This window comes from Coenobita brevimanus, chromosome 16, assembly GCF_032717465.1.
Source record: "Coenobita brevimanus isolate Jiangsu-jjx chromosome 16, ASM3271746v2, whole genome shotgun sequence".
Taxonomy (NCBI): Eukaryota; Metazoa; Arthropoda; class Malacostraca; order Decapoda; family Coenobitidae; genus Coenobita; species Coenobita brevimanus.
In genome coordinates, this window is record NC_136969.1 from 19,582,101 (window position 1) to 19,590,864 (window position 8,764).

Below are 8,764 nucleotides of genomic sequence, written 5' to 3' on the forward strand. Positions count from 1 at the left end.
TCCTATGCCTATCAAAAATCACCCGCGAAACTTGAAAAATGTGCAAATGAAGGACTTCACAATTGCAAAATGTATGGATACGTCCTCGGGTGTCACCGTGACAAAACGTGGTAACATATCTATACATCAGCGGGACACCCCGGGTTAAATTCAGTGTTTACAGTTGTATGAAATTGTTTTCAATTTTGATTTTTCTCTCCCGACTTACTAGTTCGTGCATAATCCTGAGTAATATTTGTTATTTAGTGAAAAATCCTTACGTGATGGTGGATAACCGGTGCAATACGTGGAATTAGCAACCCAAAAATATTTTAATTAAGCAAAAATAAATGAAACAACATTCAACATGTTATGTTTTCCAGGTCTGTGAAACTACATCGAATTCAAAGGTCCACTAAAAAGTGATGATGAATGGTGTACTAATGTTATACATCAACTTATCCTTTGATCACCTTAGAAAAATACTGATATAAAATTAATTAAAGTAAGACACTGTTTAGTAGAAATATGGTGATTGGAACAGCCATTGGATGAAAATGCTGGTGGGGAGAAACTGAATATGATGTTTGTCCCTCCTGTTTTTGTGTGTGTGTGTGTGTGTGTGTGTGTGTTTTTTTTTTAAGCCAGTTATATGTATGTGATACAGTGTTATTTCAGCAAAACCAAGTGTTCTGCATCAGTGAATGTGTTTACTCATATTATAAATTTACAAAAAAATTTCTCACCCTGATTAGGTACTATTTCATCCAAAGATAGTGTTCTTCGAAATACGAAACACGGGAACTGATATACTGTGCTAACGTCTCCCCCTAAGGGCACTGTAATGGTGCCGCATCTATGGTCCCCGTACGTTGGTCAGCTTTTTACAGTATTCTAACACATCTCCCACCCTCGCACAGTGACCGTAAGTTAGGGTGGAGGAGAATTCGCTGTGTTTGGGGGAACTTTTCCCCGCTGTGCTGATGATTTCTTTGACCAATCACAACACAGGATGCTTCTTTCCCAAGGAGCCATCATCATGTTTAGAGACACTTAACCTCAGCTGAAAAGAACTCAAAACAAAGCAGGGTACAGGCCTTTTCACACTGGAATGAAAAACACGAAATATATGTCATGGAAATTAACGAGTGTGCAGAAGACTATCTATCTATCGCCAGACGCCTCAATCCCGTTTGGGGTGGCCACAAACAAATCGCCTCCAAGTCGCCCTGTCCCCCGCCATTTCACTCCCCTGCTCCCAACTCACACCCCCCTCTCTGATATACCTCTCCATCCCATCTCTCCATCTCATCCTCGGCCTCCCCCTCCCTCTTTCCCCCTCCACCTCACTCACATACACTCTCTTCGTCAGTCTTTCACCCTCCATCCTCTCCACGTGGCCAAACCACCTCAGTGTGTTCCTCATAACGCTTCCTATCACATCCACATCAACACCACAACGCTCTTTTATATCCTCATTCGTCAGCCTGTCTCTCCATGTGACTCCACAGGCTCCTCTTAAATAACTCATTTCCACTGCTCTCACTCTTGACTTGTGTCCTTCCAGCAACGTCCAAGCTTCACTTCCGTACGTTAGAGTTGGTATCACAATATTGTCATGTAGTAACTTTTTCACTTCCATGCTCACTTCCCTGTTTCTTATCACTGCTTTCAAAGAACCAGCAACCTTTCTTCCCTGCTGTACCCTTTCAAGCACTTCATCCTCCAAACCTCCATCCTTACTCATCACACTACCCAAGTACTTAAACGTACTCACATTTTCCAATTCCTCACCATCCAACCTCGCTGTACATTCACTGACTTCACCTCTCTCAAAGACCATCACTTTACTCTTCCCTACATTCACCTTTAGATTCCGTTTCTTACACACTCTCTCAAACTCATCCACCAAGCCTTGCAGCTCCCCTTCGTCTTCACTCAACAACACAGTATCATCTGCAAACAACAGTACAGGGAGTTTCCAAACACTATCCTCTCTCACCAGGGCCACTCCAACATCCACTACCCTACCTTGTACCTCTTTTATTACCCCATCCATGTACAGATTGAACAACCATGGAGACATGACACATCCCTGTTTCAACCCAACTTTCAAAGAGAAAAATTCACTTAGTTCACCATCCACACGCACTGCAGCCTTCGCACCATCGTACATACTCTTCACAGCATTCAACAACTTCCCATCTACTCCATATATTCTTAACACTTTCCACAATCCTAGTCTATCCACCCTGTCATATGCTTTCTCCAAATCCATGAAAGCCACATACAACTTCTTTCCCTTCTCTAGAAACTTTTCCACTAAAGATCTGAGAATGAATATCTGATCTACACAACCTCTTCCCTTCCTAAAGCCTCCCTGTTCTTCTCCAACTAATTTCTCTGAAGACATTACTCAAATTATTACTCTACAACACTTATTTGCACAACTGCTACTGGTACTGTGTGCTGTGCAACAGTATTATATGTTACTATACAATAATGTACACTACTTCCATTATGCTATACAGAAATGTACAATCATATTCTAACGTTACGTCTGTACAACACTGCTACAGCATTAATGTGCACTGTACATAGCTGCACACTGCACTGCTGTGCCCCGTACAGTACTGTACTCTCCTACAAATGTAAAACAAAAGGCTCCTAGAACAAAACTCTCTGTGATAAAAACCCCAGCAAGGAAAATAAGTTAGGTCATTATTATTTTGCGTTATTTATTTAACAGTAACCTATCGTGACCTAACCTAAAATAGCCTAACCGTTCCGAACCGAAAATCTTAATCTAAGCTAACTGAACAAGCTAGCCAAAGCTAACCGAACAAACTGAGCAGACCTAACTGAACAACCAAACCAAAACTAAATGATCAACCTAACCTCTCCTAATCGAACAACCTAGCCTAACTTATCCAAACCTAACCTTACCTTACCACACAACCAGATCTTACCTCACCAGACATCCAATCTTTCCTAAACAGACAACCAAACCATACCTATCCAGACAACCAAACCTAACCTAACTGAATGACCTAACCTAAACTAACTGATCAAATCTAACCTAACCTAACCGGACAACTTAAGCTAACTGAGGAGCCTAACATAAGCTAACTGAACAATCCATTGTTAACCCGTCCGTGGCAGTGCCTCCGGAAAGTTACTGGTCCCCCTGGCGGGCACTGAGACCATTTTTCATGTTTCGAAAATCGAATATTTTTCCCTACCAACTTGAAGAGAATCGTCTGGCGCACCTGGTAATGTAGTTTTTAGCTTCCTAAATCCATCTTTTGTTTCGCAGTGAAGCGCGGAAAGCTTTGCAGAATTACCGCGTGCATGCTGATAAAAACTAAGCTGAGGAGCAACAAAGGATTGTGCTAAATATCCATATTTCCACTCCCCCCAAAAAAAAGTGTTGTTGAAATGGTTTGAAATGATTAAAACTATGTATTACAAACAAAATCAGTACATATTATGGAAGGTTTTACAAAAACAATATTTTTTTCGCATTTTTTATGTTTTATTGTGTTTATGCAAGTATCGAGTTCCTTTTGTATTCTGAGTGGTGTAGTTTGTGTCAAAACAGAGGCGAGAGATGCAATTTTTTTTTTTTTTACCATAACCAGATAAGGGTGTTACTCTGTGTATATAGGCTGAACCATAGCAGCTAAAATTCGATACGACCCGTGACTAGCACCTCCCACTTGGAGATTAGCATGAAAGGAAGGGAAGGTTTTACATCCATTTCCTTACCACGAGAACACCTCAACTGTTGCTGAAATGCTTGTGCCAAACAAGAAATGTGTAAAATGAACAAATTCAGTACATACATCTACTTATAAATCAAAATATAATTCTGAATGTTTTCCCTCATTCTTTTTTTTTTTTTTTTTTCTTACCCTGGGTGGTGTAATGCAAATGGAAAGAAAGAAGAAGGAAACTTTTTTTAGTCTGTTTCAAGATAATGGGTGCTGCTGTGTGTGTGTATAGGCTGAGCCTTCGCAACCAAGATCGACCTGAGATTAGCATCTCGGACGAGGGAATTACTGTAAAGGGAAGGTAAGGTTTTAAATCCATATATTCACCACGAGAAAGCATCATATGTTGCTGAAATGCTTGTGCAAAACAAGAAATATGTAAAATGAACTAATTCAATACTAAATATGTGTACTTATACTGTATATAAACATACCATAACTATGAATATTTTCCCCTATTTTTATGTTGATAATGTTATTCCTGTATGGAGTTGTTTTTTTGCTCAGAGAGGTATAGTGCATATGGAAAGAGATGGAAAGAGAGGAGAAATATAAGGGGTGCAGCTCTGTGTTATGAAGAACCCTCGTGGTAAAAAATAAATAAATAAATAAATAAATAAATAAAACCAGGGATTACAAAGTGGGCGGGGAAAAAAGGTGGGCGGGGAAAAGAATGGGTAAGGGATGGTGAGGTTGTAAGTTGTTGTAAATATAATAAACAAGGAATATGAATATTTTTCCTGCCAATAAAAAAATAAGGAAAACAATACAGTAAGATAAAATTACTCAAATAAAATTAGTATAGGAAAAAAAAAACTTACTTTACGCTTGTAGGTTGTGGGTTATAGAGTTGGCAGAGCGAGCAAACTCTAAGGATGCTTCTCTCTCTCTCCTCCTCCCCCAGGTCAAAAGCAAACATTAATAAGCAGTCACTGTCTGCAAAACACACTTTCTTTCGTTCCTTGACTTACTTACTTTCTTACCCTTGCTTACACTAACACCTGAGGGAAGCCAAAGACTGATGTCGACTCATGACTGATTCACGACATATACCGGTACTGACCATCTGAGTGGTTTAGAGGGTACAGTAGGTCAGTGTCAACATCTCCCAGACCTTCGATCCTTTTCCAAAATTGTTCGCAATTTTTTTTAGATCACGTTGCATCAACATCACTGGCCCCCCTACAGTAAAGCGTCATTTTATGCTGGCGGCCATTTAGGGGTTAATTACCCTGCGGTGTGCCATTAATACAGGTCATCTTGCCATGCTGCATCGCCCACATTCATAAAAGTTTTTGGAAGAAGATAATCATTTGAGGCAATAATTCATCAAAGCACGGCATGATTATTTTCCCAATTTATATATATATATATATATATATATATATATATATATATATATATATATATATATATATATATATATATATATATATATATATATATATATATATATATATATATATATATATATATATATATATATATATATATATATATATATATATACATATATATATATATATATATATATATATATATATATATATATATATATATATATATATATATATAGCCAACGGCCATGCCACGTTGAGTACACCGCTTCCCGTCCGATCAGCGAAGTTAAGCAACGTTGGGTCTGGTTAGTACTTGGATGAGTGACCGCCTGGGAACACCAGATGCTGTCGGCATAACGTTCTCCCTACGTGTCAAGTGGGGTTGGTGGAGAATTAGTGCCCCTCCCTGTAAAACAATTAACTCTAAGCCCTTGGCCACCCCGTTTGGGATACATGGCGTCTGGCAATGAATGAATGAAAATATATATATATATATATATATATATATATATATATAAAACCACGATTCGGACTTCCTTGTAAGAGCATGATCATTTAACTGAGACATAGTTACCGTTTCATTCATGGTAAATATAAACTTCCCTGTACATGTATAAGACTTCTAAAAGGGGTTGCTGTAACAACAAGAAAAGTACCATAGCTGACCTTGTATCTGAAGTGAGTGCAACAGTGACAACAGTACAGCTATCACCATACTTGCCATCGCCACACTCATGACCACCAGTGCTCCTTTCTTCCGCCACCGCCACATATTAATTGCCATCTCTTCACTCCGACAGGCACCTCAGACCACTGGACCTTCACCTGTAACCAGTAACTGAATTAGAATAAGTGTTCCTACACATTATTGCACTAACCCTTTGAGAAATAGATATTTACCTAATCTTAACACAGTATAAAAATGCGACGGAACTCAAGCATCAAGAGGTTAACTGTTGATATGAAGCAACTCATTAACTGCTTCACTAGTGACGTATTTTCCAAATCAATCAGACTTCCTTCAGACTATTTTACTGATCTCTGTAAGAAGCTGTTGTAGTGAACATGTTCATGTAAGCTGTATGTAACCCCCTCGATTTGAAACGTTTATCTTTATCATATCAAAATCGTCAGAAAATAGCAAGAATATACTAAGAATGGCGCCTATGGGCTGAGTATGTTAGAAGGTTACTGGAGATTATTTTAAACCCTTAATTAATGGAAGCCATCCCTGGCCTTAATAAATTATCTTGTCATAGCGAAAATAAAAATTATTTCGTTCGTCCAGATAATTTTAAATGTTTTGTATAAGATAAAAGAGAAAAGAAAAGCCAAATGAAAGCAATGAAAGAGGAGGGGTTACTAAAAGAAAAGTATGCAGGTAGAAGCTGATGGAACAATTTCATGTACACTGCATTGTAATACGTATGGCTAGTGTACAAGAATGTATTTTGTGCAGTATATTTGTGTGAGCAGAATACAGGTGAGTAGCGTATCTGAGAAGTTTAGAGGGTGCTGGGTGTACTGTAAGCATGGCACGCCAAGAGGAGTGTGTGAGCGTACAACAGGGCTGTGTAAACTTTATTAGCTTGTTTACCTTTAAACTAAATATATCCCAACCCACACACCCCATTCTCATTAAAAAAGGGTGATTTACAGTAACATCTAAAATATGTTGAGTATTTTTTTTTTTTCAAATACTTATAAACCTAAACGATGTACTCTGGAAATAATGTACCATGTACGTATTCAAAATTTACTTGAAAAATAAAAAAGATGTGCGGTTTCTTCCGGGGCATTCAGAGAAAATGTGGAAAATGCATACCTTTTCCTGCGATATGTATGACGACTTCGTTGATATCCATATGCTCGAGTTTCCCTATTTCTCATTTTTTTTTTTTTTTCAAAGGGGGGAGGGAGAAAGAGGGCCAATCCCCCAGGAATCACTGGGAGGGCCGTGTTTAAAAAACATTGCATTACAGATGAGAGTTCATTGTACAACATGTACTAAGATATCAAAGCAACATCTGTAATCCTTTCACAAATTCTTAGATTTTTAAATTTCCTGAGGAAGACTGATTTCCTAAAAATCATGGTTGGAAACTGTCCATAGTGGAAGACCTTTCCAGCAACCAAATGAACTCACCCGGGAAATGTCGTTCAAATTTTCCTCTGTTCTGGCCATTTTTATTTATATTACATCGCATTACGGTTGACATTCCATTGAACAACATGTACTAAGATATCAGACCCATGTTTACCCTACTTTCACCATTCTGAAAAGTTTTATTTTGGTGAGTGGGCTGGTCCTCTCAAAACTAATGACTGGAAAAATGTGTATACAGTAGCTAGGGGAAGATTGGAGTAATCCGGCACTCTCACCTGATAAGTTTTATTCAAATCTTATTCCTGTTTATGATCTTTTTGTATTTTTGGTAGAGTGTTGACCTTCCCAAGGAAAATGTGGGGGGAGGAGAGGAGTCATACTCCTAAAATATTGATGTGCAGTTTTTCTGTGCATTTAGAGAAACCATAGAAACTACTTACTTAATCCAGCGATATGTAAGCCTATTTTGTTGAAATCCATATGCGTACTTTCCCCTATTTCTGATTCTTTTTATTTCTTGAAGGGGGCTGACCCCTTCAAGAATCACTGGGGGTTCACGCTATCCAAATAAAGCATTCCGGATAAGAATTCATTATGGAACATGTACTGAAACAGCAAAGCCATATCTGCTCTCCTTTCACTCTTTCTGATAAATCTTAAATAGGTGAAGGGAGGAGGGCTGACCCATCTAATAGTCAGGGTTGGAAAATTGTATATAGTGGAAAACCTTACCAGTAACCAACTGAATTAACCTGGGATGTTTCATTCGGGCATGTCATTTCGAATCATTGTTATTTTTGGGAAGTGGTTAACTCCTCAAGAATCAGTGAGGGAAGGGGTGGGGGGGTGACATCCCTACGCTCCTTAAATATGTTACTGCAGATGAAATTCCATTGTACAACATGTACTAAGAGATCAAGTCATATCTGCCTTCCTTCCCTAATGTTCATTCCTTTATAAGATTTGGTGGAGACTGACCTCACCAAAAAATAATGGTGAAAATTTGTATTTAATGGGCGACATTACGACTTGAGAAATTTCGTTTGAATCCAGCTGCTCACTTTTCCTTATTTATGATCCTTTTCATTTTGGGAAGGGGGTGACTCCCCCAACAATCAATGGGGGTGTCACGCTCCCCACATATTGAGTTACTGATAAGAGTCCATTGTCTGTGCTACATGTACTACGATGGCAGTGCCATATTTGGCTTCCTTTCATTTCTCTGAGACTTTATTAGGGGGATAGGGGGCCTGAACCCTCCTGAAAATAATGGTTGCAAAATTGTATATAGTGGAAAACCTTTACAAGAAAAAGACGAATTCACCTGCGAAGTTTCATTAAAATTCGTCAAATAGCCTAGGAGCAGTTAATGCGCGCGCGCGCACGTACACACACACACACACACACACACACACACACACACACACACACACACACACACACAATATGAGCAGATTGTGGCAAAGTATTAAATACTACTGCATCCATAGGATCCATTATATATCCCATGCTGAGGCTCCACACACCACAGACTGGACGACCCTGAGATACATTGCATTGTTAGG

At 38.8% G+C, this 8,764-nt stretch overlaps 1 non-coding gene across 1 annotated transcript; it reads left to right on the forward strand.

Annotated features, from left to right (window-relative positions):
• Window positions 1-5,327: 5,327 nt before the first annotated feature.
• On the forward strand, window positions 5,328-5,446 carry LOC145391081 (5S ribosomal RNA). Its single transcript, XR_013895772.1, has one exon. It is a non-coding gene; the product is annotated as a 5S ribosomal RNA (ribosomal RNA).
• Window positions 5,447-8,764: the final 3,318 nt, after the last annotated feature.